General features: G+C 39.7%; 1 protein-coding gene across 19 annotated transcripts in view; it reads right to left on the reverse strand.

The window, feature by feature from the left end:
• Positions 1 to 22,364, reverse strand: part of ZBTB20 (zinc finger and BTB domain containing 20) — a 453,552-nt gene that overhangs the window by 345,535 nt on the left and 85,653 nt on the right. For all 19 annotated transcript variants that reach the window (XM_035541102.2, XM_035541088.2, XM_035541086.2 and 16 more), the window contains one exon: positions 11,894 to 12,015. The gene's annotated coding sequence lies outside the window, so the exon portion shown is untranslated. The remainder of the gene's footprint in view (positions 1 to 11,893; positions 12,016 to 22,364) is intronic.

A 22,364-nucleotide genomic window follows, 5' to 3' on the forward strand; every position in this document is an offset into this window, starting at 1 on the left:
GGTGACCGTTTCAGAAGGTGACTACGGGCTCAGTTCCAATATTTCTATAAGCAACCAAGCTGAATCTCAAGATTCCTAAACTCCTGATATTGTAGACTTCGACCCAGACTTTCCAAGATGTCAGAAGAGTCAGATCCTCTTCTGCTTTACAGAGCTGTGGCACACACTGCAGGCTCAGATCCAAATCCGCATCCAAACCTAGCTACATATGATTGCAACTTGCAGTGTTCAACAAGTGTGTCAGTTGGAACCACTTCAGAAACATTCGCCCTCCTCAAAATCTGAAGTCTTGGCCTTCATTTTTCAAAATGTCTGAACATAAAAATCAACCTACTTTGGGAGAAATCCCAATTTTTTTTTTTTGTTTCAGTATTTTCAGGCCATTTCATTGGAATAGTTAGGCATCTTTACTATCATTTTCTTTCCTTAGAAATAAAAGAGAATGCCCTTGTATTGAAGATCTCGATTTCTTTAAACAAATAAATATTACATACACATGTATATATATTTATACACAGAAGAAAAGTCCATCCAAACCTTTACTCCAAAACTCCCTACACAGCTCTCAGTTAAGAATTATGCAGCAGAGATCATACTGCAGGTACGCTCATGATACAAAATCCAAGATGCAGGAGATCTCTGATATTCAGCTACACTCCCGTCTCGATAAACACTGGACGTCAAGCCAAACTCGAAAATCTTGTTTCATGCCCGATTCATTTATGAAGCTTCACTCTAATTCAGAGCCTTATCACTTTCTAAACTCAGGTAAAAAAGCTTTGCTGTCATGCATATTTTTAGACAAATTATAGTAGAGTGTCTTGCAATTTCCATTACTTTGTGGTGTCTGCACTGCTGATAGACACCAGCCCACATTGGCATCGCTGCCGAGGTGTCCTAATACTTGTCTGAAAAATACTATTAACTGCACATCACAGGCATTTGAAGTGCATAAGAAAGCCATAAACTTAATTACACTGGAGGACTAGTGTGATCTCACATGATATTTGAGCTAGTGTTATTAAAAATAGAGAGATTGCATTTACTTAATGCTTCTTACAGTAAACCAGTCAATTTTAAACTTTCAAGGTTGTATAATCAGACAAAACAATATTGGGGAGTGGGGGGCAGAAGCTGTCTGTGGAATTTACTAGTACAAGCATTTCACATGTCAAGCAGCAAAAATTTGTTTATTCTACTAAAAAGAATAATCCTTAAAATTACTAATGTATACGAGACAGGATAGCTATTCAGACTGCACAGGACAAAGATTTAGACTGAAATAATTTGTGTAAAAGACTGGTTGCTATACAGCTTTCTTCCTCACCCCACCCCCAAAAAAACCACCAATCCTTTCTGGATTTCAGCCAGCTTTTAAGATCTCAGATCTTTCCCTGCTGCTGTCCAGCCATTACATCTTCTCATACCGGTAGCATTGTCTCCACACTCCTAGAGTGGGGGAGAAGAACTTTTCTCCTCACTTCCTTTCTGGTATCTAAGATTTACTTGTTTGAGGCTATGGGGTTTTTCTGAAATATAAGAGTGAGGAACCCTTCCACCTCCGAAACTGGAACCATAGAGAAAAAAACAGATTGTGCTCAAACAAACATGGATCCACATGCACACCCAGATTTTACATACTGAGCTCAAGGAATGCTCTGTGGAATGAATCCCATCCAGAAACACTCACTCACCCATGGATAGCCTTGCACTTGCCAGGTCTCCATTAGGAGGGGAGAGGTGTTCTCTAATAATGGCTAGGGGGCAGAGAGTTGGAAAGCAACAATCTCTGCATTGACTTCAGAGTGGCTGAAGCATTATACAAATGCCATTAAACCATCCTTTTGCTTGGAGAAAAGCAAAACCAATCCCCTTCATTTCCTCTTCCAGTGCCCACCCAGCCTCTTCAGTCTTGAGGACATTGGAAAGGGAACAAGCATAGAGAGCAAACTGCTTGCCAGATAAATGCTGGTCAAGCACGTCTATCTCATAAAGTTACAGAAGTTACACAATGCTTTTGAGAGAAGTATCTTAAATCTGCTCACAGCATGAACCTGCCTTGGGATCGCACCAGCTGGACTCTGAAGCTAAGGTGTTGAGTCTTACTTCTGAACACAAATTCACTTACTTAAAAAACAGATTAAAGAAAAAAGGTTTAGTCTTTAAACGTTTTATCATCAAAGATATCTCCCAGAGTAGTGGCTGCTATAGGAGTTTCAAATCTTATAATCTGTGCTGTTGGAGATTTTATGCAGAAATGTTTGCTGTTCATGCTGCATTATTTCAGACCTCTACACCTGACTTTGACTTACAAGAACAACACAAATCTTACCCTGTGGTTTTTTGTTTTTTTTTTTTTTTTTGAAAATTATCCCTGCCTAAGGTAGCATAATAACATGCAAAAGACAACTTTTCAGATGGAATTGACTCACAAATGATTTTAACTATAGCTCTTCCCTTCAGCAAGAGATGTACAGCCACCCCAATTGAATAAAAACACTACCACTTGTAACACTGATGGTAAAATTTGTCTAGTGATGAGTGCATTGCTGTCATAGTATCCCACCTAGGACTGAGTTCTGTCCTAGCTTGCATTACCTTCACTCAAAAATGCAAGATAAACTTTTAGGGTAGGCAAAAGGCGGCGGTGGGGGGAAGAAAATCTCCTTCTAATCTTCCTGAAAGTCTGCACGGGGCGGGGGGGGGGGGGGGGGGGGGGGGGTGGGAACAGATTTACCTGGAAAATCAGCATGGTTTTGGCTCATAAAAACAAAAAGCAAAACAACCAAAGCTAAAAAAAACCACAACCTTTCCTGAACTGGTAACTTACGTGGACAATAAAAGAGATTAAAGAGAAGTAGCCTAATAGCCTATAGGCAGGCCACTGTTTCTGAAAGGGCACTTCAAAAAGTGCTTCAGAAGCACACCTACAAAATTCATACACCACTTCAGTTAACACTCCTTTTCATGTTTGCCCAGGTTCGCATCAAGGGTACAGCAACCTGAGGTGTTTCCACAGCAAACTTTCATGTCCGCTGCAATTTTCCCTTTCAAATTCAATATGGTAAAATGAAATGAAGCAAAATGAAACTATCTTTATATACCAGTTCAGCTAGCATTCCCTAGCCCTCATTGTGCTGCATCTCTCATCAGCTCTCATTTACTCAGACAAGACAGAAAAGATTTGCAGATCCTATTACATTTTCCCACCCTATTTCCCATTCTGTGTGTAATTTTTTTTTCCTCCAAATAATACTGATTGTGTCAACTGGAGGGAGGAAAAAAAGAGAAACAAGCACTCTTTGTATTCTCTTCATAGTAATAAAATATGAAAAGAATTCACAAGAAAACAGCTGAATTCCCAGTGCTTAGAAAATGGACCTGGCTAGACAGACCAGTTCTACTTAGAGCAACATCTCCAACTAAACCATCAAAGCATCATCAGGGTTGTGTGCACTTTTCTCAGCGAGTAATGTGGAACACATTACACTTCCTACCAACTGAAAGTCAAAATCCTGGGAACTGCTATTTTATGGAAAGGGGCAGTGTGGGAGGGGGGGGAAAGGGGGAGGACATTTGTATACCAGGAAAATGAAAAAGGCAAAAACAGCACAGGCTGTTACTAATGGTCTTTTTTTGTTTGTTTGTTTGGTTGGTTTTTTTTTGGGGGGGGGACGGGCAGCTTAGAAATACAAACAGAATGCTTTAAAAGGATATAAGTAGTGAAGGGTTAAAAGGAGCCAGTGAACTGAAAAGAGAAGGCAAAAATACCTGCTTGCCTTGTAGCCCACCTATAGATGTCTGGTTTTACAAGCAAATCAAAAATCAAGCACTTTTTTCCCTTTTAAGCACATGCACGCTGTCACCTCAATCTTAAGAATAAGATCACCCTGTCTTTTACAGCTATCTCCTGCCTCATTTATTAAACATTTTCCAGTGTTTGCAGTAAGTGAGCTGATTGATCTTGCAGAAAACAGCCTCATGCTAAGGAACCTCCACTCAACCTCAGACCAGGTCCATTAAGTGTACTAAGAGATGATCGGTTCCCACAGAAAAGAACGTGATCACGTAATTAAAAACTGCAAAAGTACAGGGAAGTCAATTTAAGGCTGCTAAGCCAACTTCAATTCTGGCATTTGACTTCAGATAAGCAAAGTATTCTGTCACCTTGTTTAGCTAGTGTATTTAACTCTGGATTTTTAAATAGCAAGCTGAAAAAGAGAATCTACTACACACCAATACATCAGTGCTCTGTGGTTATCATCAGTTCGGCAACCTTCAGGCTCACCAGAGAGAGAAAATTAAGAATTGAGAAGCTGATAATGATAGTAGGTCCTCCTTATTTTCACAGGACAGCAGTTATCAGGATATTGAGACACAGTTGACAAGAAAGGAAAAAAACTCCCTGCCACAAAGGTCATTGCTTCCTTTCAAAGCTTCATTCCAAGTAAACCATAAGAACTCTAAGAAGATGCTTTAGACTATTTTACTATGGGCAACACCAAATATTTTTATCTGGTATCAGATTGGTAAGCAGTGCACCCATAACAGTTCTTCCTTAAAAGTTATGCTTAAAGCTAATAAAATTAAGTAAAAATAGTTAAGATTCAATGAAACTTATAAATAAACAGGAGAGGCTGCTGTAGTACAGTAACTGCAAGACAGCAAAACCTGCCTCTAACAAACAGAGAGAATGTGCACGAGATGGTGCAAAAAGGAAAAACACTAGTCAGGCTTTAAAGAGTTTGGAGTATCAGAAACACATGATTTTAACCTGCACAAACACAACAGAAGCACAGGTTCAAGGAAAATCCCACCAAATCTGAAAAAAATGATGACCAATTAAGCTGAATTCTTAAATGCCCATTCAATTTGGTGGACAGAAGTGCCTGCATCAGTTCCCAAAAACCTCTACACACTCCCACTACCCTAGATACTGAGATGCTGACAACAGCAGTTGTGAAAGAGGGAAGAGTTGGTTTAATGGCCAGGCAGAGAAACTGTGAACTAAAACCAACAGAGTGGCAGGAGGGGTCTCTGCCGCCGGGAATTTTGTCATCTGTAACAACTTCAGTCAGTAAATCCCAAGAGAAGACATGCATCATCACCAATGAAACTGCAAGCACAACAGACTTGATTATTAATCAGATGCAAAGCTAAACTAACTTGACTCCTACCGGACAAGTCTTCAGCAGCCTCTCTTGTGCATCTACCTGCATTTATCTGAGCCCAAAATGGTTTGCTTAGCTAAAGCTCCTGGTACAGCAGCCCTCTCTTCCACCATGAGCACAAAGACTAATTCACCACGCTGGAAGCAGAAAAAACCCTCCCACTATTCAGCTGGTAGTGTTCATAAAAAGCACTACCCTCACCATACTCTCCAAACTGTCCCGCTCCTGCAAATGTATATATTACAAACATCCAGGTCTGGAATTTACAGTCAACAAACAGCAACACAAACAACCACCAGAGAATGTATAAACATTTGGAGGAGCAAAAATACTCAGCCTGGCTGCACCACACACAGTGTTTATTTATCTCCGTTGCGTAAGATCGATGGGAGAAGACATTCAAAACAGCTTTTTAAGCAAAAGTGTCACTCTGTGTTAGCTTATGTCAGTGGGGCTTCTTCCGAGTACTCATGTCACCATAAGATAGGTATGTGTGCAGATAGTTTTCTTGGTCCTTTACTCCAGTCGTGGCAGCTGGGCACAGGCAAGCAGAGAGGAGAAGGGCTGCTAGCCCGATCGAGTTACTGATTTAACATTTAGAGTCTTTGCAGCTCAAGAGAAAATTGCTGTGTGTTTGTAACCTGAATGCAGGTCAGTAACTTTCAAAGGTAAGGCTGAATGTTTAAGATCTTTTTGTTATTAATTCCCCCACCCCCAGCTCCCAGCTCTGTGAATGCCAATGAGCAGGCTCAACTTCTGTCAAGCTGCAGAGCAGTTAGCATGCACCTCTGAAGACCAGGTCCTCAGGAAGATGCAAAACGGTTTTGCAACAATGCCACTGTCACACAAGACCTGCTTTTTAAATCAGAGATTTCTTTACTGGGGTTTCTTCATCTGTTGCTAACCCATTAGCCTAATGCCAAGGCAACTGAGTTTTCTCCATCCACTTACTTCACTTTTTAGGGATGCACATAAACTATTTTTGTGTTATCTTGCACAAATTTACACAAGATCACAAGATTTGATGATGCTCCTTAATAACACAGATAACTCCCCATAATACATCACACTTCTACAACCCCTTTAATCCAGAGATATCAAAGCACTTTGCAAACAATGCATTTGCCTTACAACAACCCTCCCACACCTCATGTTAGGTCCGGATCATTATCCATACTTCACTGTCAAGGAAAGCTGAAGCAGAGTGAGATAATGCAATGTAGCAGGGTTACAAAGAAAGCAGTACAAATCGGAGCAGAATGTGAGCTTCTTTACTTTCTAGCGCCGTGATTCATCAGAAACCCAGTCATCTGAAATAATGATAAACTCTGTTGGATTTCACAATGCTTTGGGTAGATTTACATTTGTCCCACCCAAATACTACATGTGGCTTATGCTACTGGCTTTGCAAGTGTCCTCCAACTATACATCATCTTTTAAGTTCGGGGATAGTGGACTAGGGGAAATACTTGTACTAACACAAAAACTTTGATATTTTCTTTACGAAGGATGAAACTCCAGTTTGAAAAATCTTTAAATGATGACAAAGAATACACCTAAAGCATCACAATACCTTTCAAACTAATTCCATTCTTGTGCAGTTTTGGAGCCCAGCCTCTAAAAGAGACAGAACAATAATCCAAGTGTGAGACTGTTGCATTTCTGTGGGTACGGCAATCAAAGCAAGCATCTGCCTCCTGCAAGGCTGTGCGATGCCAAGGGATCACATGAAGAAGTCAGTCTTTTTCCCCTACTGTGGTTGACTATACACACTCTCCTATTGTGTCTCATCAAAGAGCTGATGAGGGAGGAGTGGAGTGTACTGAAAGAGCAAACAGAAACAGAGCTAGGGACAATAGATGAAAGCAAAATAGCAATTCTGTGGAAACAGTTTGTGGACTGTACTACTTCAGGTCAAATTCAGATCTGAGGAACACAGACAGCTTTTCTGGAGCAGCACCTAGGGTAGCAGTGATCTGATTAACCATCAGCTTATAGGAAGCTTTGCATTAACTTCAGAGGATTCTGATTTGAGAGAAAAGCATCTGCACTCTCAGGACCCTGGCTTCTGGTGCACCTCCCTTTCACTTGGGGTTTTTAGATCATATACTCCTCTATTCCAGGTTTAAAGCACTGGAATTGATGATGGACCATTGGTTTAGCTTTCTAAAACCGTAACAAATTTTCGAAACCAGATGACTTTGTGCCCACACACTTGGTAGTAAAGCAAACTTGGTTTGAGGGCCAATGTCTTGTGGAGTAATCACAATGCTGAGAAGGCAATACTATTAAATTTCAGGCTTTCGTGTAAGTTATAATGATGCCTTACTTCCTACCTTAAATATAATTCAAAATTTGCCATGACATCCCCTAGGTAACCACCTGCAATGATTAATTTTTCCAAGGAAAACTTTTTTTGCACTATTTATGCAATAACCTTCTACCACTATAGGCCTTACACAGGACTAGTCTTTTGTTTTAATGACTTTAAAAATCTCTTAAGATCCTCCCAAGACTTTTACGAGCAAGTAGCTCTCTGCTCTGGGAATGTCATCTCCATTACTAACTGTAAAAAGTGGTACTTATGTATCCCACACCAACACTGAAACATAATCAAATAAGGAATACTGGTTAGATATTAGACACTGAGCACAGCAAAATAGACACACTGAATCTTCAGTAATTGTCAGAAGAACACAGCTTATTGAGAACAGATCCTGTTTCCCATGAATGCAAAATTCTAATTTGTAATTTAGCACTAAAGAGGAAGAGAAAGTGCAGCCTAACATACGTTCCACTGATAAGGCATCCTACATTCCTGCTACTTATAAAGGTATCACACTGAAAGAAATACAGTTTGAATGCTCACAAAGTACCTTCAACCGTACAAACATATGATCAACTGTTATTCATGCTACATTATCACTATTCTACTTACCAGTGTCTAAATGTTCAGTATAATGAACAGTCAACTAACTCCTTTAATTTGTTATTTTTCTGGTTATGCATCTCAGTTTCTCAAGTGGGGGCACACTCCTACCCCTTCCATTACAAGACCCCTCTGTAATATATTTGCCCAAATCAGTGCACTCAAACTCCTACAGAAATTATCCAACAGCATGAGCCAACTTGGAAAAAAAAGTCTGCCTTGCTGTGAAAGACATTACCCCACCAGAACTATCACTCTCATGGCTTTTTCTTTTTTTATTTATTTTTTAATGGAAGCAAAAACCCCTGTCATCTCACCTACTCCTCTTTTAATAAGGAATGACTGCCGTGACTACCCCCATCTAGAACCACCATTCACTGCCAGCACCTCTGCTCTCCTCGTGTGCTTAGAGAACAACTGATTAGCACTTTGCATAATTAACCTGATTAGCACTGTGCATAATCAAACTGATTAGCACTTTGCATAATTAAAAAGAAATAATAATAATAACAATAATAAGCAGTAGGTAATAGCAAAAGCTGCTAGTCCCATTGCCTGTTCGTTAGCTCTAGGATTAGTTTAGTGCAGCATATTTTATTTAAAACTTTTTTTTAAAAGATGAACAAGCTCCTGAGAAATAGAAGTTAAAAAAATTCTCACTTATTTTCAGATCACGGATGAAAATATTGGTTGTTTCACATTACAACTTAGCATTTCTTTTGCCCTCTCTGTTGTAGCTGAAGATATTTAATAGGAAGATGTCACACTAGATGGACATCTGGTCTTATTTCTACATCTTTCTGCAGTAATGCTTTTGGATTCATTATCACAGGATATGGACACCCCACATCCTTTTATGCATATATCCCTGCAATATATTTTGAGCACAGAAAAGCTGTATTACCCTTTTTGTAAAGATGGCCAAGGTATTAACACATGTATCCTCAAAAAGTACATACTGAATTCTCTGCCTGCCCTGAACACAGGAAGTTTGGAGAGCAACATACAGTTAATCAGGCTCCTGCCTTTAACCCTGCATCTTTCTTCCCCCATTTGAACATAGTCTTTTCTGCATGTGCATTTGGTGCCCTGCTCAAGAACACGTTGCAAGACAAAGCACTGTCCTTGACTGCTAGGCTCCTGTACAAACATCCCAATTGGTGTTTCAGGATTAACGCAAATTCTTCAGATTTTGAGACGTGGCTGAAGTTGTGCCTATAGGCTGCACACTGCATGAAAGAGTGTTAAATATTTGTATCACTAGTGGCTCAACGCTCCTAGGACATGCAATGCCAGACAACCTAGAAGAGCGGCGCCCCCCAAGTGAGTGGGTAAACCATTAACATTTTCTGTTTACTGATGTTGCCTCATACCTCCCACTCACCACAATACCCTGTGTTTCCCCTTACTTTATTAATCTTATCTTTCTCTAGAATCTTCATATTACAGTTCAGATTCTTCTTGTATTCCCACTAGAGCAATCCTCACCTTACATCTTCTGTCTGAGGTACTCTCCTTCCAGAATACCTTGAATGTTCAAGAATAATTTGAATAGAATGAAGGCATTCTCCTTCAAGAACATCCACTGCCAACCCTCCATTGTATACTTACAATGACCTTGCCTATATTTCCCATCATGTAGCAGACACACATTGCAGCTCCTCTGCTGATGGCTCAGCAAGCACGGTTGGGACATGGAGCAACCAGGGAGTCAAGCTCCTTCTGAGTGATCAGCCCATCTGCCCTGCAGCTGTCTAGACAGGAATTGCTGCCTCTGGACCGTATGCGGCTCAGATGCAGCACATTGAATAGACCTGTCCTAGAACAATGACAAAAATTCCCCATTGTGCTATAGTTTCTCTCATAAATGTTCTCTCATAAAATAAACCAATGAGAAACTGTGGGGGGAAAGAGTAATAAAAGAGCATCTTGTCATAATTAACTGGAAATGTATTTACTCATGCACAGGGGCCTCTCCATCACCCCATGCAAAAGAACCCATATGAACAGCAAAGGGTGCAGAGCTAGTTCCTCTTTTCACAAGTTGTTTAGTTTCTGAAAAGTGTTGCTGTAGAGATTTTTCAAGTCCAAATGTTCCTGGGGAAGGTAGTTCCAGTAATTCTGGGAAGGAAGCCAATCCCTTGGCTTTGTGTGTAAATATTTAAACATTGTTTTTATATACATACATTTATACACATATACATATATGTCTTTAGACTTCCAGACTTGCAAAACGGGAACTGAAAAAAATATGCCAAAGCATAGTTATGAGCTTGCTTGCCTGAACCATGACAACTGACCATCAGAAACAAAATACAATACCAACTTCAAAATAATTGAGCCATGTTGTCTGCGTATACTAATCCACTCAAACAGAAGACTGGACAGATCAGAGCTACAGATTCTAAGGTGCAGAGATTGAAGTCTTAAAATTTGTCTCCTTAGAAGTGGCAAGAGCATAAGGTTCATCAATTTTAAGCCTTTCAGAGCCTAGATGGATGCTGAGAGCTCCACCCACAGGTGTGGGTTCTCCAGCCTTTAAGGACACACAGCTTCACATTCCCAGCATTTTAATGCTCCAAGCTGCAACTTCATGTTTAGAAAAGTCACTGCTGTTTTAGGCTTGAATCAGGTTCATACTTCAAAAGGGATTACCTAGTAGAAAATTCCACCAAAGAATGGAAACATACCTGGCATTGAGATTTAGTGAACAATGTGGAAAAAATACTTTAAAATTGTTGAGGAGGAGGTTGATAAAATGAAGGAAGATGATTTAGTGAGCATAAGGCAGACACTCAGGGCATATGATGAATAAATCAATCCGTGAATATAAAATTTACCACATGGACTCCACCTGTATACACTCAGTAAGCAAAAACACACCCTAATACAAAGTACATGCATGTAAATGCATAGCTGTATGATTTAAAGAAATCAAATATTTATGAACACAGTATTTGTGTCATTTCAAATACATATATATACATAGAACAGCCAGCGTGAGTTTTAAGATCAAAGAAGTATACATACAAAAACACAGAGAAGAAAGGACCAAGAGTAGGGCAAGTCTTCTAGAAAATATTTTAATGGCTTTACAAAAAGCCCTCACCCAAAGTTTGAGGGTTTTTTGCAATCTTACATTTTCTATTGCAAAATACACCTGCTTTCTTTTCTCCTCCCCCCCCCCAACTAAATATTTCTTCCATCTAATGACTCTCTTTATTAGACAGCATCTAATTTGCATACATTTACATACAATTTAACTGCTAGCTTGTGAGAACAAAGAAATGGCTCGGTATTGTACTGAAGGACAATACTCAGAAAAGGAAGGTATAAAATCCAGCTAGCTCAGTGGCTGTGTATTCTCTTTGTTTCAGAAATACCAGGATTTTTAAACACACCACTTAAAGGGTGAAAAAGATTATTTCATCAAACAATGAAAAAAGATACAGTGCAGCTCCCTTTTAACACATTCTCTCTCTGGCCTGGTTAATGGGATTTAAGGGTCCAAGATTTCTTTGCTTTCTTCTGTTTCCTTTATTAGAACTGATGGATTTAATTCTGTCACATATTTTACTTCATATTTTATTCCTATAACAATCTATGCTGAAGTTCAGCTCCAATGCTAATTCAATACTATCTTCCTTTCCTTACTGTCAGCCTGGAACAGGACTGAATGATCTTTGATGGGCATGAAGTGGTCTGCCCTCAATGCCCAGTGCTAATGGATTTCAGAGGGAGTCTGCCAGAATTTTACCTTGTGGCATCAAGTATAGAGATAATGAAAACTTACCATGTAGCTGACTGGGAATCAACAGGAAGGGAAGCAGGGCAGAGCTCCACTTGTGAGAACAGGGAGGGACTGTGGTCAGAGTAAATGCAGGATGCAAGCGATGTATCAAGCCCCCTAGTTCCCTAGAAGAAGAGGAGAAAAAGATTTTTAAGATGTCACAAAGGCAAAAACCTTTAGAAACAGTTGGCAGAAACTCTAATACAGGCCCTACCAAAAGCACAATACGTCAGCAAAAGCTTTTTCTCCACAGGCTTTACAGTGGGAGTACCAAATGCAGAGAATGGCTGTAATTCTAATCCATGTGGAAGTGGCATAAAAGTTTTGCAGGAAAAAAAAAACATGATTTCAGGCTGCATGCTGCACATTTCCATGTCCCCTCAAATGTGCAAAACCCAGCGAAGCACAACAGTCTGCCATTTGTTGTGGCCTACACAGCAGCTAGCATCGCTGCCCAGCTCTCCTCAGCAGCATACTCACGGACTTGTGCTCAGAAGGCCAAGTAATGCCTGGTTTTTGGAAAGGCAAAATACTGACATTCAATAGCAGAAGGTCGGGGGGGGGGAAGAAGAACCCATCACCGGCACATTATATGAACCTGTCCTACAGAAACACGGCAGGTATAGCCCTTTCTAGTGCAGGCAGCCCTATTGAAATCTACTGGAACAAGGCATGGTAGCAAGTACTATGCCAAGCCAGCTTGTTTACCAAGCAGGTGTGGTATTTAGCATTCAGCAATCATCTGCTTGGTTCATTTCGCCCCAGCCACAGTTTTACAGGCCCAGCAGAAGGCCAAGGGTTAACATGGCAGGCGTTCTCACACCAGTGGCACAGGGACACCGTGACAGAAGACAAAGGATCTGCATTGCAAGCTGTACATAGAGGAAACTCATACTGATGCTTCCCTGATGTGCCTCACTGGCACTCAAAATACATTATAGATTATTTGCAGACACAAATTTTAATTTAAAGCTGGCTGAAATGTTAATGAAGTTTTAGCTGTTTTTCAAAGGGGAAAACTCCCTACTGCTTACAAAAAAAAGCCTACCACTTCCTGCCTGATCATCTTCTAATGGCATATAGCAACCAAACCCAATAAAAGAAATTAATCAAGCCTTCAAATCATTTTCCCTTTTTCAAGAATGGAAAGGTTGAGATGTGTGATCTTCAGAAGTTTTGATGCATACCAAAATGCTGGTTTTAGCAAACAGTGAAAAAAGTAAATTCCAAAGCCAAAGTTCCTTTAACTCTCATATCCTGTACTCACAGCTTACATTGCTGAAACCATTGGGTTGTTATTTCCAGAACCTTACCAGTGCTGTTCCACCACAATCTGAGCTAATTTAAATTGCAGCTGCAACAATCTCAGCCTTCCCTCTCATTTTTTCTCTCCTGGACACATGTGCCTGACCCCATCCTTGAGCCAGAACTGGGTAACTGGTTCAGGGGGCTTTCAGCTGAATGAATGTTCCTTTTTCATATGTTTTCAGCCAAATAAACCTCCAGCCACAAATCAACATCCAGTCATGACATTTTGGGGCTAGAGCTAAGGAGGCAGCAGGACTGTACAAGTGAAGGAACAACAGAGAGGCCTGGATGTCAATCAGTATAAGCTACTGTGGACCTACATCTTGAGAAGTCCAGGGCTGCTCTGGTATGGTGTGGAAGAAAGGCTCCTATCACATTGCTGGAAACCAAAGCAATCATGGCTTTACAGGTAGAAAAAAATGCCACCACCTCACATGCTAACCTAAAGTAAACTGACGGGCTATACAGATCACGCAGAATAGATGCAGTGTGCTTTTGATGAAAAATAGCTTGAGATAATGGTGCACTGCTACAACCTGCACCAGGGGCAATTTCCAAGTGGCAGATTGAATTAGCCTCAAGTGACATGCATTACAGTGATGCTTCCCTGAGGCAATAGGGCAAGGTCCCACATTCAAAAGGAAAGAATTGAGCTTTCTTGCCAACGGCAAATGATAAAGCACACGATTAAGAAGCACTGTTACCAGGACATCCAGAAGCTCCTGGAAATCCTTCAAGGACTTCAGAAAATACATTTGGAAATAGAGAGCAGGAATTTTCTTTTTCATCTCTGTAGTTATGATATTGAGCATCTCTTGCTGCTTTCCCAGTGCACAACTATTAATTCCAGCTAGAGTGGAATCTAAGTTTTCTAGCACCATCATTCCTGAAGTCACTCTGCCCTAGCAGTTGTGGGATATAAATCTGGATTTCAGGTAAATACAGAAGACACTGCAGTCCAAATCTCCTCCCTTAGCTTGTTTGCTCCATGTAACAACAACAACAAAATTAAACCCTACATGAGAGAGATCCTATGGCAGCAAGTAATCACCCAACACCATCATCCACAATTTCTTCAGGAGGAGGAGTCACTAATGAACAACTTGACCAGCCAGTTAACATCCATAGATGATTCATCATCTTGGAAATTATAGTGGCTGAGAAAACTAGAAGAATCAGTGTGGATACCTGATCATTAGTTCAACAACCAATATCAACCTTTTCAGTACTAGAGGCAGTCAGAATTTTCATACCTCAATTGCAACCAGGCCTCAAGGGCAGAATACCAGATCAGACATAAGAACTGGTGTTTTTTTTCCTTCCACAAGAATGAAATAATACCTTCTTAAGCAGCGTTATATAACAGCACATGTGATTCTGAAGCAATGGCATCCACACAACTAATTATTTTTATTGCAGCGTTATATATACTCTGAAGAGAGCTGTAGTTACCCTATCAATCCAGAACAGATGCACAGGTTGTTACACAATTTTATACATGTTCAAGTTATGTGACCAGTACAATAGCTTGGCTGGTTTACCAACAGGAGATTTGCTTTCCTTCAGCTGCCCATAAGATACGGCTTCCTGATAAGAGTACAACCCAGTCAGGCATATATTCTTGCTATAGTGTTTCTGAATACTTCTTTCTATAAAACAATGGTCCACTGGAAGACATGCATATGCACATTAATGTATGTATATGCATACATCTATAAAATACTTCGGTAAATACTTGTAATTAACACCTAATTGCAACAGTATCATTAGCTCATCATCACAATTGTTTGATTAAATGAATTATTTTCTCCAATTTACAACAGTGCCTACACCAGCTTTGACGGTCATTAAAACAATGAGGAGAACCTAAGAATTTTAAATGATGCCAACATTTGAATACTTTCTATTCGAGTGTTCTTGATTGGTTTAAGTAGTATATTACCACAACACCAGCCTCAAATTTTATCTTCACTCTAACAATTCTTCTTGGAACTGAAAGTAGGTGAAGCAAATTGCAAATTGTTCATCAGATTTTTCCCTTTCTTTTCTTTTGTTGTTACGTACTCCACTGAAGCAGAGATGAAAGTATAAAGTTGGTGTAAGCAGAAGAATAATTCAGTGAAAAGTAGCCCCTCTTGTACCTAATTAAATTCTGGCATTTATGAATTTCCACTTTTTTGCACATAGCTGTCTCATTACATTTTGCGTTACACATTATGGGTGGGATTATCAAAAGGAACAATGGTGTGATTCTCTTTCCACTAAAACCATGGTGAAGCAGTTCTAGCTGAATCCATCAGCAGCACATTCAGGCCAGCTTCACAAGCTTTTGAAAATCTTCCCCGTTCCCCACCTGCCTGCAAAGTAGGGAGAACCAGAGGTACAGAACAAAAGATTCCACCAGCTTGTGCCTGAGTAGCAACAAGTTGCAGCTTGTACAATTCTGTCAAGATAAAGATGCTGAGAATTCCCTTCTAAATATAAACAATATTTCAGAAGCTAGCAAATTCTTCCAAACATTCACTTTGTATTTAATAAAATTTATTAAATACAATTTGCCACAGCAGCATTTTAAAACATGATAGCTACAGCATGAATAGGTCATTTTTACACACACAAGTAAAATCTATCCAGTTGTGTATAGAGCGTAAATTATGTATGCAGGCCCACACACCCTAAGATAACAAAATTACCCAGCTTGCACACCAAGCAAGTCAGAAACTGTGTAGTCACAGATACCAAAGTCATGCCCAAGCCAATCAGTCCTGCAAAGCAGCTGCTATCTCACTTGCTTATTAGTTCACCAGAACACTGGCCACGACCAAAGGCTTCAGACTGGCTTACAGCATGCACTGAACAGCATTGGGTCTGCTTTCAAAATCCTGCACAAACACAACCATGGATGAATACTATCAAAGGGAGGGGGTAGTACAGAAACCTATTTTAAAATTTTCCTCAAAACATGATTTATTTTTTTAAACACTGAAGAGAAAACCCTTAATCTTCAATACTACATAATAACAGAATCATGCTGTTTTGTGGCAGAATGCTAAGTTTCATTTTCAGCAGGAAAAAAAAGTGTATAATAATTTTCCTGATTTAGATGGGTTTTAGGTCAACCTTAGCTACATACAAATGAATGTTTTGTTCAAATTACAGGGTAATTTTAATTAGGACACCCTGTTAGACATCCTGTTGTTCTATTTAATGGACTTTCTCAATTATGAGAAGAAACACCTCCCCATCCACCCGTGATTCAAGTTAAGGTAAAGATTATGCTAAATAAGTATACAAAGATAAAAGATATTTATCCTGCATTAGATCTTTTTTATTTCTCTTGATCTTTATTTGGCAACTTCTATATTAAAAGGGCAGAGTTCAGAACTCAGCACCCATTAAACACCTGTTTAAAAACCACTTGAAGCACTGGAAACAGCCAAATATGTCCCAATTAAGTGGAAACGTTGGCACTGCTGTCCCAAGTAAGGAACACCCATTGCCATTTGATCTCATTAAGTTAAACAGGTTTCTTGGGACATAGCTGAATTCCTGATTACGCGCATTGCAAATGGATGGAGAACACCAGAACAATAAAATTTAATTCGGCATAGCCTTCTGTCCAGTTGTCGAGCACAGTATTTCGGGAGAAGCGGCTGAACCTTTGGGAAGCGCCCAAGAGTTACATGCTGGATACAACATAATTCAGTCTTCTGTCGAGGAATTCTTGGTTGACCTGAGAGAATCAGGCCTGGGTTTCTTCTCAAAAAACACTCCATGAGATTAAGAGCCAATTCACTTTTCTCAGCATTTCCTCCTCTGTACCTGGTATTAGTTTGACTGTCTTACACACTTTCATTTGTTAGTTAGAAGCATGATATGCTACCTTTTATATTCACTCCAATGTTAAATCAGTCACCAACTGCTTGATTTCATACGTTTATGAGTTCAGTGATGGAATGACAAGCCCAGAAAATAAAGGCTTTGTTCATAGATCAGATGCGGTACTGCAAGTTTTCAAAATATTTTTGTCAGTGTATTTTAAGACTCTTCCAGAGGGACCAACTGCATGGCTAACAGAAGAATCTTGTCTCTATCATCCATTTAACCTCCTGGCCTCTGTCAAGGATGCAGACACGCTTGCCAACAAGTGACAAAGTCAAGTGGTCTTTTTCCAAAAACTCAACAATACATTTCAGGGTGGTGCCACTAGAAACCCACTAGACAGAATCAGAGCAGAGTAGTAGTGATTAAAAAGTATGTCTGAAATGGTTCTAATATCCATGCTCAATCCTCTATAATCCCACTTCATTATCAATTTATTAGCTTCCTTTGTTGTCCCTTCCATCACACTCCTGTGCTACTCACTAATATATCTTAGTTTTTAGGTGCTTTACTCCATAAGCACAAAAAGCTAGCATACGTGGCATAAAATTGATCAGTCAACTGTATCCAAGTAAAGGATGTGCAGTCTCTAAACTGATACCTTAAAATTAAAGTTATTAAAAAAAAGTTGGTTTAGTACTATATTACACACGTCTTAATTTACAACTCATATAACCATGATGTTAGCAGGACGAAAAAACCCTCTCTATTTTTCTCTTCAGTTTTGTCACACAGACTTCATATAAATCCTGTTGGTTTTCTAGTACCTTTTGTACTTAGTGTAGAATTCACAATTATTTAGCGCCTACATTTCTAAGTAAACTTCAGTACAAGAAAAAAACATTCTGGGAATATAAGATATCAGCTAGCAATAGCTACTGACCTAAAACTATATATATTTTCAAGACAACCATGAGAGTGGCAGATGCTTTCTTGTTCTGACTGGCTACAAAAGGCACCAAGAAATCCTAAGATAGACTCTTGCATACTTACTCTTTGCTTGTCCTCTCCTTCCCTCCCCCCCTCCAATAGCAAGTATTTTTGCATACAAACAACACTTTTCTGATTTGCTATTGCTCTTTATTTAGATATCCATGGGTGCTATATTCACTGCGGTCTCAAGAACAGTTTCCCTTCCATATTCCTACCGATCTCAACAAGAACGCTGGGCACCAAAAACATCTGAAAGCGATAAATACTCCATGTTGTGAATAAAATAATGGAGAATAAATTAGTGTTGCTGCTTATAGCAAAAATGCTTTACAGCAGTATTCCCAAAACTTGAGGGCCACTGTCCTTACCAAGGCTTAAATTAAGAAATTACTAACTTCCCCTATTACAATTGTGGGCTGACATGTTCAGTAGATAGCATTTGTAGTTGCAGCACTTCCAGACTACAAAGAGCTGTAAGTGCTATCACTATGAACAGATGTTTTTATTAGTAGACTTTTTTTTTTTAGACAGTAACTAGAAGGGAGTAAGGAAGTGGGAGCACAGGTGCAAACAAAAAAAAAGCAAGCCCCACTACAGATTACTACAGCACATGAGAAAAATCAAGTGATGACATCACCCTACTGGGTCTGTCAAAGTGATTCCGGGTTGATTGGAATACTGGTTTTCATCTTCTTCTGCATCTATGTTAGAAAATTATCAAAACTGTTTAGCAGCATCACTTCCACAGCCGCTGATAAACCACCTTGTATTACTTGCACTTAAGCACACCAGGCAACTTGAAAGCAAATTTTACTACATCTAAAACAGTAGTATTCCACGCTGTAGAAATAAAGAGCACCTGCTCTGCAATACAGTTATTAAAAGGGTGGAAACAATTCATGCTATACATTTCAACTGGCTTTTCACTTCTGCTGAAAGGGAAGTGCATAACTAACCCTAAAGAAGTTGCCTCTAGACTCTTCAGTGCTTCAGCTCACCAAAACAAAAGGACCTGCAGATCGATGCTTCAACTATGGAATATTCCAAAGTAGGAAAGACTTGGCTTATATCACAGATATCTACAGGCAAATCACATCATCTATTTGTATTTGATATAAATAAGAGATATAGGTTAAAGGGAGAGAAAGAAACAGCTTTAGACTTCTAACTGCATACAATAGCAACTTTTAAGGTAGGCATGACCATGCGTCCAAGCCCTAGGAATAAGTGGTAACACCCAACAGGTGGGGGGAAAAAAAAAAGAGGAAGGGAGGAGGTACTGGAATAGGCTGATACTTTCTGCAATACAGAAGCCTACCCAAATATTTACTGCCAAAGAAACAAAATAAGAGTTCATAATTACACTTGTATTAGGAAATACTCTCCTCATACTATCAGGACCCCACAATGGAGCAGCACCTTTCAAGACAAAGTGCAGAACTACAGTCTTGAAACAGAAACTAAAATAATGAAGGAAGAGAGCACGAATGGAGGTGTGGGAAGAACAGGGAAGACAAAAACAGATGGAATTAAGAATCCAGGTACAGCCCTTACTGCTCAAGTGGGGCTGCAGGGAGTTAAGAAAAAAAAGGAGAGAGAGGCACATAAACTTTATGCACAAAGTGAGGGGAAGTCAGTGGAGGGATATATTACAAAAATTAATGTTTCAATATGCCATCTTGCAATATCATATTGAAAACCACACCACTGTGTGTTGTTACTGTATTTGACCAAGTGCACCATCGTGTTTAATTTGAACTTTATGATAAATCACATGATACAGGAAGGCAAGCAAGCGACTCACAGTCCCCTTTGAAATCTTACCCTATTAAAACTTGGACTGTAGCAGCAACACAGTAACCAAAACCTACCGACACTACACTATAGGAGGGGAACAGAAATATTGAAGAGCACATCCCCGGACTATTTGGTCATTTGTTAGACATGAACAGTAACTTCCCTGTGCCAGCAGTTACCGTTGGACTAAGCAGTAGTTAAATTTGATGTGTGCATCTGATACAGCAAGCCACAGGCTGCCCAATTTTCTAAGGAGTGCACAGACACTCTGCACACCTGAGCATGATTAAGTCTTACTGCTTATGAAGAACAGTCTGTATTGGCAGGGTATTCATTGGCTTGAAGGGGAGGGAGGCAGTTGGAGGAGAAGCACAAACCTGTTTCTGCTCACTACCACCAACATTACTGCATGCACCAGTAATGAGGTGGACAGGCTAGAAGGGAAACGGGATATAGACCAGGAATGCTTTATCAGCTGCAAGACCAATGCTGGTTTTGGCACTACTTCCACTCTAGTGAGTTATGGGGAGAGGAAAACAAACAAACAAACATACACACACACAAAAACCACACACACCAAAAAAAAACAACCACCCAAGCAGGTGCTAGCAATCTGAGACCACATGATGCCAGCTACAGCTGCTTCAAACTGATTCAATTACATCTGCCTGAATAGTCCCAGGACATTGAATCCACTGAAGAGAACCACAGGTTGAAGGGAGACCTAGTTCTTTGGGATTTTGACACTCCATTAAATTAAGGTGGAAGTCCCCCCCAGTTGAATTCAGGAGAGGAAATTCAGGCGCAGTCTGAAGCACATGGACGTACACAGTCTAGGATAAGATGGAAGCTGGAAGATAGCAGATGCAGAACACTGGAATACACAGCAAAAGCCCTTTGGAAAGAATGCCTTAACATTTTCCTGAAACAGCCTGACAGCACTGCCCTGTTTCCCAAAACACTGGGTGCAGTACATTTGCTCAAACGTGCTCTTGGGATTGGGACTTCACTCCAAACCTTGTTTGTACAAAAAGGGGCCAAGCAGCTGGGAAATTCTGGAGTGTAGTGTGTCCTCATTAGCTCCCATCTGCCATCAGAACTCAGCTCATGGCAAGTTTGGCTAAGTCCTGGTGTTCTCAGGTCCAAATCTGGGTCAGTTTTAATTACACTATACAGAATTCAGTGTGCAGTTTTTAAATCCTTATTATACAGTGCAGAAGAACGGGCAGCTCTCCAACTAATCAATTTTTTAAAAGTACATATATAAAAATTTTAAACCAGGCTAGACAGACAGTGGGTGGAAGAGGAAAAAAAAAAAGTATAAGTGAGTACAGGGGTGAGTTAAGAGAACTGTTAAAAAAAGTGGGTCACCAGCAAGTTCTGCCTTCAAACTTCAAAGGAATGGGGAAAAGAAAGAAAATTTTTTTTTTTTAAAGACAGTACAACTGATGCGCAAGATGTGTACAATTCATACTCCTTTTAGCATCAGCATGAGTTACACACAACAATGCTACAGCCAGACCACGATGAAGGGAAAAAAAGACTCTTGTGGCTATAGGACCACATGGTTGACCTCTTCCTACGTGTTTTAACAGCCATATTGCCTGGACTGAAAAAAATCTTTTTCCCTACGGACAGATATGAAGATCATGGCCTTTCCCCTCCAGTTATAGAAAAGGTGCAGTGGTTAGTTCAACAGGATCCTTGAACTTGATAATGAACTGCCGTTTATTACTCTAACGCCTTACACATTTAGTGTTTTTTGGGCTAGTCTAATTGCTATTTATTTCCCCTTTTTCTATGCCCTCAAATAGCCATCAGCCAGGTCAGGACTTGAAAAGAGCTTTGCTTGCCAGGTTGCTGGCAAACAAAATAATAGGAAGAACAGAGAATTGCATGTTTTTCACTGAACAGACACTTGGGATAGGATAACACGCCAATTCTTATCTGTGTAAATTGGGCTAAAATCTACTCTTAAAGTCAACAACCAGAATCTACCCTGTTTAGAATCTTTGTCAGATGCAAGGGAGCAAACAGGAGTCTTCAGTGACAGCTACATACATAAAGGTAGTTCAAGACTGGAGAAGGATGATCAAGGAGTAGTGTAAATCGAAATGAAATGATATATGCTTGTTAGAAAAGTATAATATTCTGCCATCCCCCTACACAAAAACTAAACCTTCAAAGAATTTCAAGACTGCATTAACCATTTGTGTGAACAAATTCCTGTTAAAGAAAGATTTTCTCTTCACATACCTTGTGAAGAATCAAAGCAAGTGTTTTATAGCTACAGCATAGGAGAAGCACAACACAATTCTTCATTCTCGTTTTAAAGTAAATTTTCAGCTAGTAGCTCTTCCACACATCTCCAACTGATAGGTGAACTTAGTATATCCTTCCACAATTCAGAAGTACACTGCTGACTATTTCAAGATCAACAAGAGCTACAGTGCTAAAGTAACACTTTTTTTTTCTTTAAAAGAAAGTTTTTTCTTTATTGTAACCCATCTCCCTCACACATCTGTAATACATGAAAACCCACAGATCAAACATA

This window comes from Cygnus atratus, chromosome 1 (genome assembly GCF_013377495.2).
Source record: "Cygnus atratus isolate AKBS03 ecotype Queensland, Australia chromosome 1, CAtr_DNAZoo_HiC_assembly, whole genome shotgun sequence".
In the NCBI taxonomy this organism is placed as follows: Eukaryota; Metazoa; Chordata; class Aves; order Anseriformes; family Anatidae; genus Cygnus; species Cygnus atratus.